Here is a 13,852-nt window from a genome sequence, read left to right as displayed (position 1 = left end):
TACGCTAGATGGGCTCTTGTACAACCTATCACTGAGATCTTTCTAATACTGAGCACTACCTTTTGAGTTTTCTTATAGTTCTGACAGCTAAGTGAATACAATTAAAATCCTTTCTTTATGAAAAGTAGATAACTATTTGTCACTTTTCCTTGTACAGTACATTTTACTAATTAGGCCTACTGGCACGCATGTACATTACATATGAGTGAGTTTATATTTTTTGCTTTACATTTTAGTTACTAGGCCTCTAAGCTTTTTTCACAAAAGGATGGAAGACAGAGAAGAAGTAAAATAATTACCGCAGTGTGGGTTACTCTCGCGGAATTGTAAATTTTGTAGCTACTTTCAATATAACAGTTAAAAAAAGCGAAGAAAGGGAATGACGTTTTTCAAGATGAAATCAATTAATAGTACATGATGTTATCAGGACGACTATAGTCTACAACATTTAGCAGTCCTAAATCAAGGTCAGGAGAGCTCGTGAATCTTTTGACAGGCGAAGTCTTAGATTGCAGCAACTGTTGCTTGATTCTACCGTCAATAATGACTACACTGTATGTTGTGGTATGTCAAAAGCCGTGTAGTTTACGTTTCAGTCAGTTTGAAGGACCAATAGTCTAAGGAGCTAGTAGTTGATAAAAGAGAGATAAATTTGCGTCGAAGTTATTAATCTGCGTGCGGTTTTGCAGTTTGCTTGAAGCACCAAATTTGCACGAGTACTAGCTAAGAAATAAAGGAGACGCATCTGCAGTTGCAAAACAAAAGACGTAGAGAAGGAACTGAATGGTCTGTCGAGTACAATGGACCGCACGCGATGCGCCCGCAGAGAAATACGGCGCCAGCAGCGGTGTACCTCAGGGCGGGGTTGAAAGGAAGCTGGTCTTTGCGCGGTGCCGCTGTCCTCTGCAGCACAGGGACAAAATACTTGCAAGACCGAGAATTCGTCTGTGGCTAGGGAACCACTCAGCGTGCTTCGCTGAAGACGCGACTGCCTCCTGAAACGTGTGCGGATCGGCAGAAGTAGAGGAGCTCAGCCGAGCGTTACTGATTGTACGCCATCTACGAAACGTGTTCCTCAAGGATCGTCCTATGTTCTCCGGCACGTGTCGCTTCCGGTTTGCAATACAGCATCAGCCCAAACCACAAACAAACATTCACGATAACTGTGAAAGGGCAGTGGCTAATCGCTACTGAAATATTCATATACAGCTCGAAAATAATTTAAAGCCATACTGACAATTATTTGAGCGTGCCTGAACAGATTTTTCAGACACTGATTCTATCTACAGTTTTTTTCTAAATTTTTCAGATGATTTAATATTGCAACATACTCATATTTCGAGGTATAACCTCATAATCATATAAAAATGGCGGTACAAAAACATTTAACACAAGTAAACATAGCTCTTGTGTTGTTGTTGTGGTCTTCAGTCCTGAGACTGGATTGATGCAGCTCTCCATGCTACTCTATCCTGTACAAGCTTCTTCATCTCCCAGTACCTACTGCAGCCTACATCCTTCTGAATCTGCTTAGTGTATTCATCTCTTGGTCTCCCTCTACGATTTTTACCCTCCACGCTGCCCTCCAGTACCAAACTGATGATCCCTTGATGCCTCAGAACATGTCCTACCAACCGATCATTTCTTCTAATCAAGTTGTGCCACAAACTCCTCTTCTCCCCAATTCTATTCCACACCTCCTCATTAGTTATGTGATCTACCCATCTAATCTTCAGCATTCTTCTGTAGCACCACATTTCGAAAGCTTCTATTCTCTTCTTCTCTAAACTATTTATCGTCCATGTTTCACTTCCATACATGGCTACACTCCATACAAATACTTTCAGAAACGACTTCCTGACACTTAAATCAATACTCGATGTTAACAAATTTCTCTTCTTCAGAAACGCTTTCCTTGCCATAGCCAGTCTACATTTTATATCCTTTCTACTTCGACGATCATTAGTTATTTTGCTCCCCAAATAGAAAAACATAGCTCTTAAATTGTATTATATCTTGGTGCGTGTTATAGCCACCTAACTGAAAAAGAGAGCATAACCCAGACAGGAGAGATTTTACATCGTTTGCTGGTTTGTTGCTGACACAAAGTGGAAGGATGGTCCACTCACTCCGTGTATCTGAAATAGCTGTCATCTTGTGGTGTATTCACTTTCACACACTGCTGTGGGTAACTGGATCTTGTCCACTGTTTGCAAATTTGTGAATGACACTTACACCACTTTTTCTTATTACAATGAACATCACTGTGCCGTGATGGCGGTCAAACCAAAGCCTGGCTCGATTTCACTACCGATGATATCTGCCGCTTTGTAATGTCACCTGCATATCTTCGATATCAGTAAAACAAATACATTACAATAGGGAAAATATAAATATTTGATATTACTAAAGAGAATATAAAATTAGATAAGATACAAGACTGTAGCTCTTAAACATACAGATTCGCACATACTAATAATAATTAGAATTTTTTAGTTTAATAGTCTCAGTTAAAGTTGATGAACTGTGAGCTCTTGAAATGTGTCTTGTCGTTAAGAATCATTTTTCCAATTTTTCATTTGTTAAATATTTTAATTTCCTCCAATATGTCCATTTATAATCTGTTCTACCTGAAGAAATGAATATTGTGAATGTTCTGTCATTAAAACGCGGCCGTAGGTTCGCATCCACATAAATTTTCTATGTAATGGTTCAAATTAAAGTGGCCCGTAATTTTGATACTTATCTATTTAGTTGAATTAACAGTCTTTAAATTTGTGGTATCTTTATAGTGCTCATGTGGCGGAGATTTTACCTTTTTTTTTAGCGGGCCGGGTTGACCGAGCGGTTCTAGGCGCTACAGTCTGGAACCGCGCGACCGCTACAGTCGTAGGTTCGAATCCTGCCACGTGCATTGATGTGTGTGATGTCCTTAAGTTAGTTAGGTTTAAGTAGTTCTAAGTTCTAGGGGACTGATGACCTCAGCAGTTAAGTCCCACATTGCTCAGAGCCATTTGAACCATTTTTTTTACTTTTTTTATTGTCTAGCATCAATTGCCACTTTTCTCATCACAGACATCTTCTCTAAATCATTTTGCAGTGTATTTTGACCTTAAAATGGCTGTACGAGACGGTGAAAGCATTATCCCCATACAATCTGAATTAAATCTCCTAAATCCTTTATATAAAGAATGGCAGACTACTTACTTCTCTTTCTTGTGGAACACCAATATCACTGATTTTTCACTAGATGACTTTCCGTGAATTACTACGAGCTGCGACCTTTGTGAAGGGAAGTCACGAATCAAGTAGCAAACTAAGACGATATTGGTTAGGCACTCAATTTCATTAGAATCAGATTGCGAGAAACAGTGGTAAAAGCGTTCTGGAAACCTACGAATATGGATTAAACTTGAGTCCCCTGTCGGTAGTACTCATTACTTCGTATGAATAAAGAGTCGGTTGTGTTTCACAAGAACGATATTTTATGAGTCTGTGCTATTGCAAATGAACGTCAGTGATGTGTATCTACGAGTAATACACTGGATTCCTTCCATTTCCTTTCTTGTGTATTGTCGAGGGATAGACATTTCATTGAGCGAGCGGTGTATGATTCCTTCAAACTAGTGAAAAAACAACCAAAACTGCATTTTCAGTTAATAAGCGGTTTCGTAGTAATGTGTTATCAGCGATTATATGCTCGATTTGTTATTAGCAACTGTCTGTTCAACTGGCAGTCGCACGAATTTTTTGTGATCTTCAGATGTACCGTTAACATAATAAGATCCTGGCAGTATCTGTATCAAACTCCAATAAATTAGAAAAAAAAAGCTTTTGTGGCAGTGAGACACACAATACTGAAGACCAAAAGTAACCTTCGCTGCAGTCAATGTGGCACAACAAATATTATTAACCTGTTGGTTTTATGTCGTATTTCAATGTAATATATACTGTGAGAATATTATTACTTCGGAAGACACTAAGTAAGGTCACTGTAATACAACATTTTAGTTAGTAAAGGTTGTTAGTCATATTTATTATTACTGACAATAATGATTTTTGTGTACGACATTTACTGTCTATGTTGTAGGAGAAAACGTAAAAAGTGATTTGTTAAAAATTACATACACTGGTAATAAAAAACGTAATGAAAACCGCATGTGACCGTCTATCGAACACATTTAAATTCACATGCTAAAACTTAAACGTACAAAGCTAGAAGTTGCTAACATAATATGCAGTAAAATTTAAATCCAAGTTTTAGGAGTTTCCAGAGAGTAAGTTCTTGTTGCCGACTGGAAGTAGCTGGTGGAACAAATTACTTTATTGGAAATAAAATTTCAGGCTATGGCCTATGTTCCAACGTAGTCTACATGATATAGCCCCTTTATTTCACTAATAACAAGGCGGGGAAACTTATTTCACATGTTCTCTTCTGTTGTTACTTTTTTCAGCAGTAGAATTTTTTTAATGAATTACTTGCAATCCACCCCAGATTTGCACAGGCAGGACTGTGCGTCTATGGATGCTTGTCCTGTCTGCCATAGCGGTAATAAACTGTACATAAACTCTCTCTCTCTCTCTCTCTCTCACACACACACACACACTCCTAGTGAATCAATTTATCTACTAGTGGAAACTGAATCAAAACCCCTACAACAATTCCTGAAATTAGCCTGAACATACAGACAGAAGCTGTGGGTGGTGGGGGAGGGGAGGGGGGAGGGACGAGAGACCGTTAATTGATGACATGTATATATGGAAGAAAAAAGTATGTATAGAGTATAGAATCTGGTAAGTAATTTCGAGAGGCTCGTTGTCCAGGTGCGAGTCCTTCAAATGGACACACCTTCAGTGACTTTCATGTACGTAACCCACCAGATAATCATACTGGGGAAAGGGGACGTACTGTTAAGTGTAGAATCTGAACAACATCTTGTTTACAGTGTATCTCTACATCATTGAAAAGTGAATGCTGGGTTAAAAGATAGACTGGAAAATTTATGATACGACTGGAATTCAAATCGGCGACGTAGACTACTAGGCCCTACATAAAAACAGGTAAAGCTTTGCTATTCTTCGGAATTGCAGCAGCTGTTTACTGCTAACATTAACTCCATACAAAAATCTGTTGTTATCGGCTTAATATCTGGTACATCTTGTATTTGCAGATTGTTTATCAAGTAGGCAGTAACTCACACCAGCCTCCAAGGAACAACAGCTCGTGTCGGTGTCGCACAGCAGTTACGCAACCTTATGCGATTCAAAGGGGTTCTGCCACTCATCACACAACAGCATCGTACTCACAACGGTCGGGGCTTTCATTCAACCAATTCATCTAATTCGTAGGTCAGCCAATTCGGGTGGAATATTTATAAATTATATACATAAATCTTCATCGTGAATCAGTCTGTTTATTATTGAAAACCATGTCAAAATCCCTGCAGTAGTTTCTGAGATTAATCGCAGCAATCAAATAGAAACTACGGTTGGGGATCGTAATTGACGTATGTATAATCAGAAAAAGGTAGAAGAAGTTTAACCAGATAGTAACATGGTAATAAATGAAGAGTGGAGGATCGTCTGGATCGGTTTTTCGGTAGAATGCTTCATGTGTAAACCAGTGATAAAGTCACACGTCCTTCTTCGTTTCTACCTGCCTATAAGCCTGTTTGCAAGTGAGATACGCTACCGAAATACAGTCTTGAGGATCACTCACTCGTTAGTGCGTCGTGGACTCAATCTAAGGTGCAAGGCCACACCAGGTGGAAGAACTGTGGTGAAACAAGCCAGTGTCTTTAAGGAAATGTCTCGCATGGTTGTGATGGTCATTTGAGCAGCAAGCGAAGCCAACTCGTTTGTACTGGGCAGACTCACCAGACATATTTCACATTCCAACAGTTACAGATGAGTGCAGGGAGTAATGTCAGGAAACTTTTAACGCATGTTCGAATAGAGGAGGGTTATTATCATCAGTCACTTGACATCCACTGTTAGATAAAAAAAAATCTGCGGTCTTTTCGGTGCATAATGGCCTTCGGCTATACGCACTCGTGTTGCTCCAATATTTTATCAAATGTTATCTACCACCACCTTCCTTTAGGTCGCCGTGCCATTCTGTTCTTATCTCGTGGACTACATTGCAACGCTTGCTTATTCCATCTGCCATCCATTCTCCCGGTTTGCCAGCCCCACACACTTCCATTTCAGTCTCACACTTATTATAATTATGTCTTCCAATACAGTCTCTTTCCTTAAACAGTTGTTGAAGTTCCTGTGTCTCTACGTAATTTACAACGGTATTTTTTATGAACAATTTATTCTGCATTTGTAGGCAAGTTACAATTAAAATGTTGTGATCTGCTAAAGCCTGTATTTGACATAAACGTTAACATTGAAAAAACAGAAATGCAAAAAAAAAAGTAGTTCGCAAGTTCGTCCCAGATAAACTGTCTCAACAGAACAATTAATTTAAATGTTTTTTTTCCTCCATTGTAACATTGGCAAACATTTTCACTATTATTAACCACTTGAAGACCATGAATGGACAATGTTTCCAAGTTATTTTCCGCCTTCAAAACACCTGTGACTTATGAATCTGTGTGTCTGTGTAGACAAAGATCGTGTTTTCTGATAACAAGCGAATCATTTTGTGCAATGAATCCATTTCTCTTTACCTGCGTTTTTCTATAGGAAAAAGTAAAATAATGTTTATAAATAGCAAATAAAACGACGAACTTTTAATAAAATTTCCAAATCCCGTCCCTGGGACGAAAATAGGAACTGCATTAGGAACTAAGTTACGAACATCATCATATATATTATAATGGCAGTTATAGCAATACAGGCCAAATCCCTGACAATAGTGATTACACTCCAGGAACACCAACACACGACTGAAATACAGCGCAATAATTGAACACAAATCAGTGATCTCACTAGGGATAGCTGGCTGTTAATTTGACTGCTTCACTAGTTTACCTCGGCGTAAAAAGACGAAACCCCTCGTACCCGGAAGATAAGAATATTGTACACAACTTTCTAAACAATAATATGGACTGAGGTCAAGCATGCACAAACACTAAAAAATTTCTTACCAAACGTACAAACCGGAAGTTCCTAGTGATACGGTCGTATGATTTTGGGTTGTTTTCCTGTGAGGCATACATGTAACCGTACCAATTTCTGGCACCAGTGCACCTTTACGCTAATAAAATTTGTTCTGTAGTCGGAAGTGTCAGTCATGGATAGCGGTCTTAAGCGCGCGCCGGGCGAGCCTTAGCGAACTGGTGGTCTGGACGATAGAGGGCAGAGTAAGCAGTGTAGGGAGGGCCAGGCGCTTGCTGGTTGTGTACTGGAACCGCGGCAAGCGGTGCGGCGTCTTCTGAGTGACGGGTGAGCAACCCTGAGGTTGCTGATTAGTCGGCAGCCGGCGGGAAGCGCCTCACATCGGAATTAGTGCCTCGCACTCTTACTAATTGCAGTCAGCGTCGGCGTTCAGTCTGGAACTTGAACTGAGTCATTTGCCTTGGCCGGACAGTAGTTCATCCGTCTGTGATCGTCTCCGGTCCCGTGCAGCGTCACCATGTAAATTAAACTTCTTTTCGGTTAGCAAGTCTCTGGAGAGTTTTTCCTGTTCCTTCTGGGACACATCACCTTGTATGTAGCGCCGAAGATTGGGTTGGGCTTATCGGTGACTGTAGTGTCACGAAATTGTACCCTGGCCGTGTTCTGCAAATTTCCATGTTATGCGTGGCTAATCTGATGCCTTTCTGTTGTAGATTTCTCGGACTGTGCAAATCATGTTGAACTACACTCCTGGAAATTGAAATAAGAACACCGTGAATTCATTGTCCCAGGAAGGGGAAACTTTATTGACACATTCCTGGGGTCAGATACATCACATGATCACACTGACAGAACCACAGGCACATAGACACAGGCAACAGAGCATGCACAATGTTGGCACTAGTACAGTGTATATCCACCTTTCGCAGCAATGCAGGCTGCTATTCTCCCATGGAGACGATCGTAGAGATGCTGGATGTAGTCCTGTGGAACGGCTTGCCATGCCATTTCCACCTGGCGCCTCAGTTGGACCAGCGTTCGTGCTGGACGTGCAGACCGCGTGAGACGACGCTTCATCCAGTCCCAAACATGCTCAATAGGGGACAGATCCGGAGATCTTGCTGGCCAGGGTAGTTGACTTACACCTTCTAGAGCACGTTGGGTGGCACGGGATACATGCGGACGTGCATTGTCCTGTTGGAACAGCAAGTTCCCTTGCCGGTCTAGGAATGGTAGAACGATGGTTTCGATGACGGTTTGGATGTACCGTGCACTATTCAGTGTCCCCTCGACGATCACCAGTGGTGTACGCTCCCCACACCATGATGCCGGGTGTTGGCCCTGTGTGCCTCGGTCGTATGCAGTCCTGATTGTGGCGCTCACCTGCACGGCGCCAAACACGCATACGACCATCATTGGCACCAAGGCAGAAGCGACTCTCATCGCTGAAGACGACACGTCTCCATTCGTCCCTCCATTCACGCCTGTCGCGACACCACTGGAGGCGGGCTGCACGATGTTGGGGCGTGAGCGGAAGACGGCCTAACGGTGTTCGGGACCGTAGCCCAGCTTCATGGAGACGGTTGCGAATGGTCCTCGCCGATACCCCAGGAGCAACAGTGTCCCTAATTTGCTGGGAAGTGGCGGTGCGGTCCCCTACGGCACTGCGTAGGATCCTACGGTCTTGGCGTGCATCCGTGCGTCGCTGCGGTCCGGTCCCAGGTCGACGGGCACGTGCACCTTTCGCCGACCACTGGCGACAACATCGATGTACTGTGGAGACCTCACGCCCCACGTGTTGAGCAATTCGGCGGTACGTCCACCCGGCCTCCCGCATGCCCACTATACGCCCTCGCTCAAAGTCCGTCAACTGCACATACGGTTCACGTCCACGCTGTCGCGGCATGCTAACAGTGTTAAAGACTGCGATGGAGCTCCGTATGCCACGGCAAACTGGCTGACACTGACGGCGGCGGTGCACAAATGCTGCGCAGCCAGCGCCATTCGACGGCCAACACCGCGGTTCCTGGTGTGTCCGCTGTGCCGTGCGTGTGATCATTGCTTGTACAGCCCTATCGCAGTGTCCGGAGCAAGTATGGTGGGTCTGGCACACCGGTGTCAATGTGTTCTTTTTTCCATTTCCAGGAGTGTATGTGCATGGTAGTCTAGAGAAGTGATGTCAGCTCCACGGCACTTCGTAATTGTGGTTACAAGTTCGCAGGTTCCACTGGTAGAAGTTTGCATGTAAAGGGGGTTAATTAATTTCTGTGATTACAAGGCAACGTTTAACAATATTGTTCCAAATAGCCCCATGTTCAAAAGGTAGGCTGAACGTCAAGTTTGTTAAGACTGATAGTGATAATCTGTCGTTTGCAGTGTTTGTTCTTAGTTCCACTGGTTCCACTGGTAGAAGTTTGCATGTAAAGGGGGTTAATTAATTTCTGTGATTACAAAGCTACGTTTAACTATATTGTTCCAAATAGCCCCATGTTCAAAAGGTAGGCTGAACGTAAAGTTTGTTAAGACTGATAGTGATAATCTGTCGTTTGCAGTGTTTGTTCTTAGTTTGAGACTGTAGTAAAATGAGCCATGTACCGATGTATGTGACAGTGATGAAAACTTGATTTGTGTGTGGCTGCATTAGCGCATGTTATGCTTCTATAAATTGTAATTAAATTTTGTTATCGGATCTTCTAGTAACTGTTGTAACGTTGGTTTTCTGACAAGCGAACTGGTTGAACTGGCGTTAAGTTATTCACATGTCAGTATCCCTATAGCCGGTTACGGTGCACTAATGTAAAACTGATTCTGAACTGAAGCTTAATTGTTTTAAAAAGACTACCTTGAATGATTTTAATTTTTTTAAAGTTATTGGTTTTAGTGTTGAAAGAGGAAACTTGTTCCAAATACCATGGATGATTTATAATTTTTTAACGTTGTTGGTTTTAATGATTAAGGAAAAGGAAATTTTGGGTGACTTAGAATTGCAGTAACTACCTTTAAATATTTTGAATGATCTTAAGTTTTTTATAGGTTATTGGTTCTGATGTAAAAAAAAAGGGAAAATATGCGAAGTTCAGAACTTCCGTCAACATTCTAAACAATTTGCATGATTATAATGTTTTAAGGATTATTTGTTTTATTGTTTAAGGGAAAAAAGTACAAATTCTTCTATTTACCTCTGTATGCCTGTATAAACTATGAAAACAAATAAAAGGCTGTGCTATTGTGCTCTGCCGCTTATCACGCCAGAACCGTTGTATTCTAACTTGCCCAGCTCAAAGGTTATTCTTCCCTTTCAAAACCTAACTAGAAGGTCCCACTTAGGGGGACGAAATTTGGAGCAGGGACACTATTAGGTCTCCTTGCCTTACACAATGAAATTCTTTTACATGTAATGTAATAGCCTTACCAAGAAAGGATCCACCGATTCTCTGTCTTTTAAAGAAGTGACTGGTGAAAGGTACAATTGTTAGTTTCTGCTTTTTTTGTCCAACATGATAGCTTTTGAACACCGTGAAAGCAAAAATTTTATTGCACTGGAATACTGTATTGTAGCAGTGAAATACATGTCGTATAGTAAAGAATACGAGAACAAATGTTGCGAGGACTATGTGTGTTGTGACTGACTGTATTCGTGGAACGGGAACATTTATTGCGCTTATCGAGCAGGCGGAGGACAGAAAATTACCCGGAATTCCCGACGGTGGACGGCGAGAATATTTTTAGCGCGGGTTTTGGATGAAATACATTTGTAGTGGCGCTGGCTTATATTGATGTCTATTTTTGTGCCAATATACTCTCAGCACCCGTTAATAGAATCGGCAGTTACGAACTCTGCAAAAGTGCACTTGAAATGAATGGGCTATTTTAAGCTGACTGACATTGATGGTAGACACCGCTGCACTCACTTTGTCATTTGAGGACGGGGGATCGGCAGTGAATAAATATTACATATGCTCAGTATCACACCATATTTGTCAGCATAAGAGGCGACAACGCCGTGTAATTTTGCGTATCTTGATAAGCAGATGACTGACAAGAACGGACTAAGTTAATTGATGCCAAGAGTATTTCAGTTATGTTGAACATTGAGAATAATTTAACAGATTAGCAATATTAACCCAGTATTACGTATAGAACTAGTTGTAAAACTTTATTCGAAATGATGTGGTTCGTAAACAGACTCTATTACTTTATCCGAAGTGACGCGGCTTGTAAACCGAGATTTTATTGAAGCGTGCCGCCGTGAAAGACTCTGAGACCACAACTAGTTACACAATATGGACAGAATTGATAATTAAGGTTTGTTTACAAATTTGATTTTGTTATTAGCTGACGATTTAGATATTACGCCAGAGTGGTCGCTGCCGTTCGCATCGTTTACGATCGCCATTACATTTCGACCAAGCCATTTAATTTAATTTTTTCGACTTACGCAAATATATTCACAAACAAATGTTCAAATGTGTGTGAAATCTTATGGGACTTAACGGCTAAGGTCATAAGTCCCTAAGCTTACACATTACTTAACCTAAGTTATCCTAAGGAGAAACACACACACCCTTGCCCGAGGGAGGACTCGAACCTCCGCCGGGACCAGCCAAATATATTTACACATATGCTAGCCTTTTACTTTGTTTGTCTCAGATATATTGTGACAGAATCAAATTAAAAATACATCTTTCTCAGGTCACTCATTGGGCTAAGATTTTCTGAAAGTTTCCCTTGGTTGCAAGAAAAATTCCGAAAGCTGAAACCTCATCCAGAATGTTTCCTGCTGAGATCCACTGTGTCCTCCTACTAGTATCTGGCTGAAGACTCTCCATGAACACCGAAAGAACGCAAACAGCTCACTCTAAGTATGATCTTCATCTTCATCTTTGCATCTACATATATGCTACGCAAGCCACCGTACGGTTCGTGGCGGAGGGTATACTGTTCCACTGTTACTCATTTCCTTTCCTGTTCCCCTCGGCAACAGAGCGAGGGGAAAACGACTTTCTATATATCTCCATATGAGCCTAAATTTCTCCTACCTTATCATCGTGGTACCTTCACAAGATGTATGTTGGCGGCAGTAGAATCGTTATGCCATCAGCTGCAAATGCCGGTTCTTTAAATTTTATCGATAGTGTTCCACGAAATGAGAATCGCCTTTCCTCCAGGGATTCCCATTTTCGTCCCCAAAGCATCTCTGTAACACTTTCGTGTTGTTAGAACCTACCGGTAATAAATCTAGCAGCCCGCCTCTGAAATGCTTTTTATATCTTCTTTTAATTCGATCTGGTGCGTTTCGCTTACGCTCGAGCAGTATTGAAGAGTAGGTCCCATTAGCGTCCCACATGCGGTCTCTTTTACAGATGAACCCCTCTTTCCCAAAATTTTCTTTATAAATCGAAGTCGGCCATTCACCTTCCCTACCACATTCTCAAACTGTCGTTCCGTTTCATATCGCTTTGCAAAGTTACGCCCAGATATTTAAACGATGTGACTCTGTCAAGCAGGACACTGCAAATGCTGTATTCGAATATTACATTTGTCTACATTTAGAGCTACCTGCCATTCATCACACCACCTAGAGATTTTGTGTAACTCGTCTTGTATCCTCTTGCAGGCACTCAACTGGGACACCATCCCGTACACCACAGCATCATCTGCAAGCAAACACAGGCTGCTGCCCGTCCTCCCTGCCAGATTATTTCTGTGTACAGAAAATACTAGCTGTCCATAACACTTCCCTGGGGAACTTCTGACGATACCCTTGCACTACCCTCTTCAACTACGGGAAAGCATGTCGACGTATGTATGAAGACAGACTAGCTTGTATTATTATCTACCTCCAGCAGATGGTTTTGCTGCTTCTAATAGGATCAATCAGGGTAACTTTTGTCATTCAGAGTAACTTTGTACCACTTACTACTTGTTTCAAATGGCTGCTGATACACCTACTTACATTATTTTGTACTAAAAGTAACAGTTTTATTGCCTCTATGGTTTGGAGTTGGTAGTTCAATTGTCCTTCCATCCTCTTACTAGCTCTCAGGCTCTTGAATATTCTTTAATTGCATTGGCTGAAAGAGAGCTTCTGGTGACAGTATTTAAGTTAGCAATGCTAGGTGCATACAAATATATTGGTAGTTCAGAGTAAACCTGCATTGCTGAATTAACACTGTTTGTATTTATTTTTTATTAACACGTGATTTCCCTCTGGTATGATCTAAATTTACCCAGAGCATTAGATATAGGAAAAGTACTATGTTTTTTTTTTCAGACTGGTCTAAAATTACCCTACACGACAGCGTAACTTTGTACCAGTATTAAAACAGAAATTTTACTCTAGCTAGGCATAGTTAATACATATTTTCACTTTTCCAAGCACTCAGTGACTATAGATGTAAAATTTTACAATGTCTGTTATGAGGTAGAACTTACTTTGTGTTCAGTATTTTCGAAAAATGGAGAGAAGTGGTGCAAAAGTTACCTCGATTGACTGTAGGTGGAGCATTGCAGCAGAACTTGTTCTGGCTCGAGAATGCGCTGGTGGACACTGATACAACAACATGGAAGCCTTCAAACTGGGGCAACGGTGCACAAAGTGGCTTCTCTGGGGAGGTGTGACTGCTTCAGACATCCACAAAAGGTTAGTAGCCGTATGTGGGCAAACAGCAGCAAGTCGTAGACTCGTGTTTCATCTACATCTACATGGATACTCTTCAAATCACATTTAAGTGCCTGGCAAAGGTTTCATCGAACCACCTTCACAATTCTCTATTATTCTAAT

The sequence above is a fragment of the Schistocerca nitens genome, chromosome 7, assembly GCF_023898315.1.
Source record: "Schistocerca nitens isolate TAMUIC-IGC-003100 chromosome 7, iqSchNite1.1, whole genome shotgun sequence".
NCBI lineage: Eukaryota > Metazoa > Arthropoda > Insecta > Orthoptera > Acrididae > Schistocerca > Schistocerca nitens.
This window is presented reverse-complemented; position numbering follows the sequence as displayed.